This window comes from Stomoxys calcitrans, chromosome 2 (assembly GCF_963082655.1).
Source record: "Stomoxys calcitrans chromosome 2, idStoCalc2.1, whole genome shotgun sequence".
Lineage (NCBI taxonomy): Eukaryota > Metazoa > Arthropoda > Insecta > Diptera > Muscidae > Stomoxys > Stomoxys calcitrans.
Genome location: NC_081553.1, coordinates 194,161,729 through 194,173,235, shown reverse-complemented (window position 1 = coordinate 194,173,235; position 11,507 = coordinate 194,161,729).

Genomic DNA, 11,507 nt, shown 5'->3' with positions numbered 1-11,507 from the left:
ATTTAGATATAGCTCTCAAATATATATATCGCCCGATTTTCACTCCTAGAGCCACTGCAACCACAGTTAATGACCAATCCTCCCAAAACTTTGTACTACGCTTTCCTCGATGACTTGATATATACAAAATTTATTCGAAATCGGTTTAGTTTTATATATAGCTCCCACATATATGTTCGTCCGATTTGCAGTAATAATGCAATAAAATGGTCATTTGTTAACCGATTCTCTCGATATTTGGCAGGAAGGATTTTCTAATGATTCTCGAAATTACTGGTGAATTTCACAGAAATCGGTTCAGTTTTAGATATAGCTCTCATATATACATATCGCCCGATTTTCACTCCTAGAGCCACTGCAAGCCACGCTTTTCTCAGCGACTTCCACAATATCTATAAAGTTTGCTCGAAATCAGTTCATGTATATGTTCGTCCGATTTTGCGAAATATTGCAATTAAGAGCTCATTTGGCTCAACTCAACTCCTACAGAGCAAGGATTGATGCCCCACCAAGGGCACCACACAGGCTGAGAGTTTGAGGTCCGATTTGTGGGGGTGCTCATAGCTGTCACAATAAGCTTAGCTGCGAGCTACAGCTCACGTCCAAAGGTTGCCGACAGTGGAATGCTCCATAGGGAGTAGCTGCAAAGGCAGCCGCGGACAATTAGCGTTATCGAGCGGAGAGTAGCAGTGAGAGGCGGCACCGGCTCTTGCATAAATACTGAATGCCTGTGATGTTCGATATGACAAGGCGAGTTATTGATTGGTTAAATAACCAATGGCCATCATGTTCCCGCGCCGATCAGTCGTATAGACCGGAACGAGGTTGCTCACCTATAAGAGCTTGACGAGGATCGCCACATTCACAAGCAAATGTGGTTACAACAACAATCACAAGAATCTAAGCAGTATCTACCATCTTGTGGATAGGCATTCACTGCCCAGAGGTATTAGGAGGGATCTACATGATCTATAGCGTGATATGCGTCGCTGGTATAGTTGGCGTTTCAGGTGGGTATAGATCAGAGATGGTACACTAACACAGTTAAAAATAATAAATTGTGTTTGTATGAGGGGCAGTAAATGCTAATGCGTCAACCGAACGAAGTTGCTTACACTGTACGTGTGCTTATGTTCGTTTTTTTTTATGCCCGCGGCCATAGGAATTTGTGTGTGGTTAAATGTTGTTGCCCATCTAAGGTCTATATAGCATTAACGCAGAAGAAGTAGATCGTTTTTATATTCATAGACGATCTAGACATGTCCATCCGTCTGTTTGTTGGAATCACTCTACAACCTTAAGTTCAAAGATGACCTGTGTCTTGACTTCGTAAAAATTGTGTTTTTGCCCCGATTTAAACGAACAACCGTGCCGAGTTTGGATTAGGCGATCTCCCGATTTAAGGCGTTGAATGAGTTGCATGGACCCCTCAACTTCTGCGTATGGACCAGATCACGCCATATTTGTAACCAGCTGCCATATAGGAACGCTTAAAATCAGCTTTTTTCCCCCCAATATTTACGAAATTTGGAAAAGATCCCTCAACGCTCATACCAGTTAAAATCAATTTCAGAATATACGCCCATTTTCCTGAAATTTGAATTAGTGAGACCCCTTGTAACAGCATTTGGCCCCTCGCATCCATGGTTTTAATCTGCACCATTAACGAATACTCTGAAATGACAAGAAGTAAAATAATTTTAGTTATCCACGGCGATTTTTGAGGAATTAACTTGGAGTTTTATGAAAAATCCTACCAATAATTAAGGTCAGCCTACCACCCTACCAAGAGAATAAAAACCTACCAATATAAGTAGTAACCTACCAAAAACGGCAACACTTATTGGGCTATCGAAGCGGATATGTAGTTCTCATAAAAATAGTAAGTGTTGAGGTTTCTCTCTTTGGTCTTTTATAGGTTTTGGTGTAGCATGAATATTTTGTCTATGGTGGTTTAGCAGGCCTATCTCGTTGACATTCGGTTTAATCTTATACACATCAGGCTCGAAACTAATTTGTATGTAATGGGAAGGAAGTATACTGTGGTTCCAGTTATCGAATATGTCTTATTCTAGTTTGGTTGCCCAGACGAGCTGATGCATACGCCTTATCAGCTTATAACATCTTAAATCTGATCTGATCTGATCTACTGCCATATGGTTTTTCAGTGGAATTACTGCTACGGCGACCTCATTCTGACTTTATACCGCTTGTAAATTTCGTACCGTCAATAGGGAGTGCTTCTGGCGCATCCTCGTCGCCGCAACTAACGGATACCAAGAGCTGGAAATTTTCTATATACAAGGCTCAATATCTGTATATGTCATCAGTTTTTCTTTCTTGTCTTTCCAGGAGGATGTGGCTGTATCAAAGCCGTTGGTTTGATGTTAAGCTCTTAAGAAGAATTTTCGTACTTCATGCTGACTCCTGAACATTTCAATTCGTTCAGTATCACTTCTTTCCATTTATTTGCTTTTTTTCTGCAGAACAGACGTTCCTTCTCTAGCCTTTTCTCCCAATACCACTCCTTTCGTCTAGCGCATTGCTACTGCAGGTTTGCTCTATATGCCGCATTCTTGGCTTCAGTAGAACTGAATTAAGGCATTTTCCATAGAGTCGACAATGATTAGCCATCCAATTTGCCATCTCTAGGCGGTTATTTTGGCCTTGTAGTCCACTAGAATGACCACTAATATGTCCCGGCGGATACCTGAAAGTCTATGTATGATAAATAATTACAACCACACGGCCATGGGAGCGTATGGTTTTTAGTATTTTACTTAAAAGTGCGTATACGCCACAATGGTCAGTGTAGGCTCTAGTTTTTATCGCCGGCAATGGTAAACTCTTTTTGAAGTGGTGTGTTTATTACAACGGTATACATAATTACTTTTTCCCAAAGAGGTGTCGCACTGGGGCACGCCGTGCGGATTCGGCTATAAAAAGTAGGTCCCCTATCTTTGAGCTTAAACTTGAATCGGACAGCTCTCTTTGAAATGCGAGAAGTTTGCCCCTGTTCTTTAATAGAATGTTCATGTGCAAATTTGCATTTGAGTTATGTTCGGCCATTCGCCATATATACCGATCTCCCGATTTAAGTTCCTGGGGCCATGAAAGTGGCATTTATTTACCGATTTCGCTGAAATTTGGTACAATGAGTTGTGTTAGGCCCTTCGACATCTTTGCACAGTATGGGGTTGATCCGATCGCCCAATTTAGGGGTTTTTGCCCAATGAATTTATTAATTACCTCATAACTTTTAAAATTGGCCCATTGATTAGTGTTAGACCCCTCGACATCTGTGCATGGTTAAGATCGAACTGCAATTGGATAAAGCTGCTATATATACTGATCTCCCGATTAAGGGTCTTGGTTCCACAAAAGCCGCATTTATTTTTTGATTTCACTGCAATTCAGCACAGCGAATTGAGTTTGGCGGAATTTAAGGTGGAATTTATGATCTTGGGCCCAAGAGGGGACTAACCCTTCGACATTCGTACGGAGTGGTTAAAGTGGAAACTTTTAAATAGTTTCTCTGTTCCCGCCCAGCACTAATCGATCTAGATATTTAAATCGCTCGCGAAATCTTCGAGGCAGCAATGAGAGCATTGTCCAGCTAGCCAAAAAAAAAAACTCTAGCCCAGTGTTGCCCATATGTGGTAATGTGCATAATATTTCCAAGCCCAAGCAATAATGTGGATATATTTGCCACCGCCACTGCTCTGGCGGTGGCAAAGGCCTGAAGGAAAAGCACGCGCAGAACCAATTTTCACCCATTATTCTCAGTCTTTTCGTAGAACAGAGACATGAAAGGTGATTGATCGTTCATTGCACAACCTGCAGTAGTCCTGCTCTCCCTGTGTCCAACATGATGTCAAAGACCTAACATTGCAATGACCAATCAGAATTTCTACCAACAGGCCCCAAGATAAGCGACGTCCTGTTCTGCGCCATTCCAACCTGAACACCAGTCCACCCCCCGCGATAACAGTAGAAAACGTCCGCCTTACCACTCAGGGTAGGGTTTACTGATTCTCTAGCATTATCTATGCTTAACAGAGATCCATACCTGGCCAAATCGTCGGCCGCATTATTTCCCGCCACCTATCGGTGGCACGGAACCCAGCAGAGCTTGACAGCTCTCCCTATGGTTCAAAGAAGCTCGAAGTCACATACCTAAAGCGCCTTCGGAATGTCTTCATATAACGTAACAGTCCGATCTAGCAGCCGCTTTCGCATCGAAATCGACTCCAGTGCCTTCAAGCAGCGAAGGCCCTCACCTGAAAGACGCCACACCTGTTCAAATACCAAAGAACCATTAAGGAACAGGGGCAACTTCTCACATGCCAATGAGACCACCCTCCACCATAAGACGGGGGTATATTAATTTCGTCATTCTGTTTTGTAACACCTCGAAATATGCGTCTAAGACCCCATAAAGTATATATATTCTTGATCGTCATGACATTTTAAGTCGATCTAGCCATGTTCGTCCGCCTGTCCACACTAACTTTCGAAGGAGTAAAGCTAGGCGCTTGAAATTTTGCACAAATACTTTTTATTAATGTAGATCGATTGGGATTGTAAATGGGCCAAATCAATCGGTTTATGTTTTGATATAGCTGCCATATAAACCGATCTTGGGGTTTGACTTCTTGAGCCTCTCGATTGTGCATTTCTCGTCCGATTTGCACGTGGTGTTTTGGTATCACTTCCAACAACTGTTCTAAGCATGATTCAAATCGGTTCATAACCTGATATAGCTGCCATATAAACCGATCTTAGGTATTGACTTCTTCAGCTTTGAAATTTTGCATGAGGTGTTTTGTTATGACTTCCAACAACTGTGCTAAGTATGGTTCAAGTCGGTCCATAACCTGCTATGGCTGCCATATAAACCGATCTTGGATCTTGATTTCTTGAGCCGCTAGAGGGCGCAATTCTCATCCGATTTGGCTTAAATTCTGCATGAGATGTTTTGTTATGACTTCCAACCGGCGCAAATCGGTACATAACCTGATATAGCTGCCGTTTAAACCGAGCTGGGATCTTGACTTTGCAAGCCTCTAGAGGGCGCAAATCTCATCCTATTTGGCTGAAATTTTGTACAATGGCTTCTCCCATGACCTTGAACATACGTGTCCAATATGGTCTGAATCGATCTATAGCTTCATACAACTCCCATATAAACCGATCTACCGACTTTGCTTCTTAAGCACTTACAAGGCGCAATTCTTATCCGAATGGACTGAAATATTACACAATGACTTCTACAATATCCAGCATTTAATTCATTTATGGTCTAAATCAGTCTATAACTTGATATAGCTCCAATAGCATAACAGTTCTTATTCATTATTCTTTGTTTGCCTAAAAATAGATACCGCTCAGAAAACTCGACAAATGCTATCCAAGGTGTAGGGTATATAAGATTCGGCTCGGCCGAACTTAGCACGCTCTTACTTGTTTTTCTGATGTTCTCGATAGAATTCGAACCCAGGCGTTCAGCGTTTTAGGCGAACCTGCTAACCTCTGCGCTATGGTGGCCTTCTAGGAACCTAATGAAGAGTTTTGCCTTTAAATTATCCGTCGCGCTGCTACACCGCAACGCCATCCGCCACTTACTTTATTTTTCATGTAATGTTGTTGCACTATAAAAATTCCTAATATCTGTAACTCTTAAACTTCCAACTGTCTATAACCCATCAGTGTGAAACGATGTTTCCGGGAAATGCGTGGTACCAGCAATACGTAGATGTAATTTCGAGAAAAATTAAGTCAACAAAGAAGGAGTTTGCCTCTTCCAATTTAGACTTAGCAACCCGGAGATCTATTCTCGAGTAAATGACATCAACAAAGAAGGAGTTTACAACTTCCAATTTAGATCCAACCGTGTGGACCGAAGCTTACGGGAAATGCGGAGGTAAATTTTTGGGAAAATGATGTCGTCAACAAAGATTGACTTCCCTTTTAAATTATCCGTCGCGTTGCTACACCGCAACGCCATCCCCCACTTACTTTATTTTTCATGTAATTTTGTTGCACTATAAAAATTCCTAATATCTGTAACTCTTAAACTTCCAACTGTATATGATTTTTTTTTATAAATTTATTTATTGTTTAAATATTTATTTGCACTTAATTTTTGCACTGATCTCTGATCACTTATCATCTTCACTTTTTCTATGCAAAGCGCTCTCTCATTGTTGGCCAAAAACAATAAAGAAAAAATAAGAAATAAACCCCTAAAATTGTTACAGAACAAATGTCTTACATCATAGCTTTCAGCTTCAATGCTGAAAGAAATCTTTAATAAACAAAATATACAACGTTATGAAGAATAAAACTTAAAACTAATATGTAATAAAAAACAACCAAAATTAATTGAAAAAAGACACGACAAGGTATTTATAATCTCCAAAAAAATATAATTAAAAACGTAAATAAGACTGTCTTTGTTCTAAAAATCTCACAGACACACATTCATAAAATAAAAAGAAGAACCTAATCTAAACAACAACAAACCAATCCAACTTGTATCTCCAAATTTATAAACTCCAAAAACAAACAAGACCTCATTCGTTTAACAATTTAATACAAGCTCAACTTAAAAGCACTTTTCTTATCTATAAATTTGAGTTTCCATCCCTCCATTCTTAACATTGAAAAAAACAAAAAAATAGTATAAAAATCATCACATAATGTTCCATATGATATAACAAAATCAATATTTTTTTAAGCAATTTGTTACAACAAAATTAAGACATCCTACATTTATTTTGAACTTTAGCTTTAACAATCGCATGTCCCCAAAGTAAGGAATGATGATGAGAAAAAAATACATTAATTCTATTATATTGTATGTATTATGTAGCTCATATAGTGTACATACTAATGTATTCATGCCTAATTATATAATTCGAAATTATATATATATTATTTGAAAAAAAAGGAAGGCGAAAATCGAAAAATAAAGTATTTCATTAAAACAAAAAAAAAATGTTTATTTCAAAAGGCAAGCAAGACAGGATGCTAACACTGTGGGACAAGATCAAACAACATATAGTAATTAAACTTATGAGAGCACAGAGCATGCTTCGACGTCTCATCATCTTCTCTGCATGCCCTACACACTCTGTCATGATTTTTTTCATCCTTCTGACCGTTGCACTGTGCCGAATGGCTCGCCGAGGCCCAGCTCCCCGTAGCATATTAGATTGCTTTCTTGGAATGTTGTCTTTCCAGTTACCGAAGTCAGTATAACGTCCATTCTTCTTGAAGTTTATTCAAGCATTCTCCAACATGTACTTGTATTTCGTCTTCACCGTTCTTGAATTCACTGCCTTTAGCGCTGATGTGACGAAATTAATATACCCCCCATCCCATGGTGGAGGGTATAAAAAGGATATAAGAAAAGATTTGCTCTGCTATTAGAGCGATATCAAGATATGGTCCGGTTTGGACCACAATTAAATTATATGTTGGAGACCTGTGTAAAATGTCAGCCAATTCGAATAAGAATTGCGCCCTTTGGGGGCTCAATAAGTAAAATAGAGAGATCGATTTATATGGGAGCTGTATCGGGCTATAGACCGATTCAGACCATAAAAAACACGTATGTTGACGGTCATGGAAGAATCCATCGTACAAAATTTCAGGCAAATCGGATAATAATTGCGACCTCTAGAGGTTCAAGAAGTCAAAATCCCAGATCGGTTTATATGGTAGCTATATCAGGTTATCAACCGATTTGAACCTTATTTGACACAGTTATTGAAAGTAAGAATAAAATAAGCCATGCAAAATTTCAGCCAAATCTGATAGGAATTGCGCCCTCTAGAAACTCAAGAAGTCAAGTCCCCAGATCTGTTTATATGACACCTATATCAAGTTATTAACCGATTTGAACCATACTTGGTTCAAATTACAAAATACTTCGTGCAAAAATTCATTCAAATCGGATAAGAATTGTGCCTTCTAGAGGCTCAAGAAGTCATGACCCAAGATCGGTTTATATGACAGCTATATCAGGTTAAGGACCGATTTGAACCATACTAGGCACAGTTGTTGGATATCATAACAAAACACGTCGTGCAAAATTTCATTCCAATCGGATAAGAATTGCGCACTCTAGAGGCTTAAGAAGTCAAGATCCAAGATCAGTTTATATGGCAGCTACATCAGGTTATGGACAGATTTGAACCATACTTAGCACAGTTGTTAGATATCATAACAAAACACGTGGTCCGAAATTTCATTCCAATCGGATAAGAATTGCGCACTCTAGAGGCTCAAGAAGTCAAGACCCAAGATCGGTTTATATGGCAGCTGTATCAAAACATGGACCGATATGGCCCATTTACAATACCAACCGCCCTACACTAATAAGAAGTATTTGTGCAAAATTTCAAGCGGCTAGCTTTACTCCTTCAGAAGTTAGCGTGCTTTCGACAGACAGACGGGCGGACGGACGGACGATCTAGCCGATCGATATAAAATGTCGCGACGATCAAGAATATATATACTTTATGGGGTCTCAGTAGAATATTTCGAGTAATTACAAACAGAATGACGAAATTAGTATACCTTCGATCCTATGGTGGAGGGTATAAAAATCAATTTGTGTTTGTTTGTAGGTTTGTTTGTTTGTTGGTTTGTGTATTCTTTATAGACTCAGAAACGGCTGAACCGATTGTCTTGAAATTTTCACAGATGGTGTATAATGATCCCGTGGTTAAAATAGGATACTAAATTTTTTGTTATCTGAAGGGGGGGGCGGACCCTCCCCCTTACCCTAATTTTCAGATACGGCAGATCTTGGAGATGGGTGGTACGATTTAAGCGAAATTTTGTATACCCTTTTATATTAGCCTAAAAACAAAAATTTGGTATCCAAAATTTGGATGGGCTACCTAGGAGGACCGCCCCACCCCTAAACCTACCAAGTATATATATAGTCCAATCACGACAATATGGGACTCAAATGAAGGGTATTTAAGATTAGAAAATGTATCTGATATTCAATTGTCAGACCGAGTGCTTGGGGGACCACTCCAACCCCCAAAACTTCCCTAAATCGGACATATTTACCGACCATGGCAATATGGGACTGAAATGAAAGGTATTTGCGAGTGGAATACGAATCTGATATACAAATGCGAGACCAGGTTTCTGGGGCTCCACCTCTTCGCCAAAACACCCCACAAACATGACTTATTTACTGACCATGGCAATATGAGGCTTAAATAAAAGGCATTTGAGTGTAGAATACGAATCTGATATCCTCCCCTCCTCAAAAACATGCCCAAATGAGGACAACTTCACGACCAAATAAATATAGGGCTCAAATGAAAGATCTTTGAGAGTTAAGCACGAATATGATATCAATATTCTGGATAAAGTTTCTATGGGGCCACCCCACCGCCATAACATCACCCAAATAGGAAGTATTTGCAGACCATTGCAATATGGGGCTCAAATAAAAGGTATTTTAGAGTAGGACACGAATCTGATATATATTTTCAGGGCCAAGTAACTAAGTCGTCGCCCATCCTCAAAACCGGTCATGTTTGCCGACTGGGGAAATATGGGGCTCAAAGGAGAGGTATTTGGGAGTAGACCACCAAACTGATACCAACATTCGGAACCATCTGTCTAGGGGACGTCCCAACACCATAAAAACCCCCAAGTAGGACGTATTCGCTCGCCAAGACAATTTGGATCTTCAAGACAGTGGAGCTCGATATTGATAGGTTTTGGGGCCCATACCCCAAACTGGACATATTTGCTGACTTTTGCAATAAGTGGTTTAAATGAAAGGTATTTGAGATTAGAAAACGAATTTGATATCCAATTTCGAGGCCAATGGCAATATGGGGTTCAAACAAATGATATAGACATACATGAGAATAGAGCACGATGTTGATATATGTTTGGGGAATAATCCTACTCCCCTGGTAAACATATTTACCGACCATGTCGATGTGGGGCTCAAATGAAAGGTATTGGGGAGTAGAGCTCGAAATTGATATCCACTTTCAGGACCAATTTTTTGGCGGTCTGCCCCTTTCCAAAATACCCCACAAACAACAATTATTTGCTGACCATTGCAATATGGGGCTCAGATAAAGGTATTTGGGACAATGTGGGACCACGTTTTAGGGGCACCACCCTTTCCCCAAAACACCCCCCAAAGGGTAAAAATTTACCAACAATGCCAATATGAGGTTTAAATAAAAGATATTTGAGATAAGAAAACAAATTTTATAACCAATTTTGGGGTCAAGTGTTTGGGGGACGCCTCATTCTATAAACTCTTCTTAAATCAATGGCAATTTGGGGTATATATAAATGGTATTTGAGAAAAGATCACGATACTGACATTTTTTAGGGCCATGGGTCTGGGGGGCCACCTCATCCCCAAAAAAACACCTAAATCGGACATCATGAGAATATTGGGCTGGAATAAAGTCTTTTAAGAATGGAGTACATCTAACATCCAAACTTAAATGACATTAAAACCATCGAGTAAAATTCGTAGATCCGATGGGATTCACATAAAGGAACTTATATGGTTATACTGTTGGTCAAGCGATATGCATGTACTATTTTCGTAGCATTATAATTCACTAAAAGCTCTTTAATTGTCGAAAATAAATATTCAAAAGGATAATTTTGTTCCATATAAAGTAAAAGCAGGCGCAGCAAAGCGGGCCCGGTTCAGCTGGTGTTTTACTGCAAAAATATGTTCTTACCTTAGCCAATTCCTTAGGCGCCTAATGTTAAAAACAACTTTTTGATTATTAGTTTTTTTTTTTATTTAAAATGTTTAATTTTTTCAAATTTCTTTGTTTCATGGGACGACATAAAATGTTTTTGATGGTATGGTATGTATATAGAGAGTTAATGGAGAAGGGGTATGTTGTGTGTATTTTATTTTCTTAATTAATTATTTTGAAACAATTTCGCTATTTTATTTTGTGTGTGTTTTTTGGGGGGTTTTTTGCTGGTTGGTTTGTTCTTTGTTTATCCATAATTATTGCTATTACAATTATTTATTATCCATGTTATCGATAAATGGTTCATAAAATACGGTAGTTATACAGTGTAAATAATATACAGAATCGAAAAAAAAATACAATATCAAGATATTGAGATGGTTTTTATGTTCATATATTAAAGATGACATGCCTAATGTGTTTTTTTTGGAACATATGTATGTATGTCCCATTAAATGCATCCTTTTGAGGAAGTAGAAAAAAAGAGGACAACTTTGGTGAAATAAAAATATTGGTGATGAGTGACGGTTTTTCGAAATCTATTCTAATTGCCAATTGTGAAGTCCTTAATTTTCTGTTATTTGTATTAAAATTTTCTTCATGGAGAAAATGAGTTTGATGATTTTTTTATTTGAGACTTGGGTTTTGTTTTGTAAATATATAATTTGTGTTGGTTGATTTTTGTTTTTTGTTTTTAGCAGTATTATTATTATTTTTATTATTGTTGGT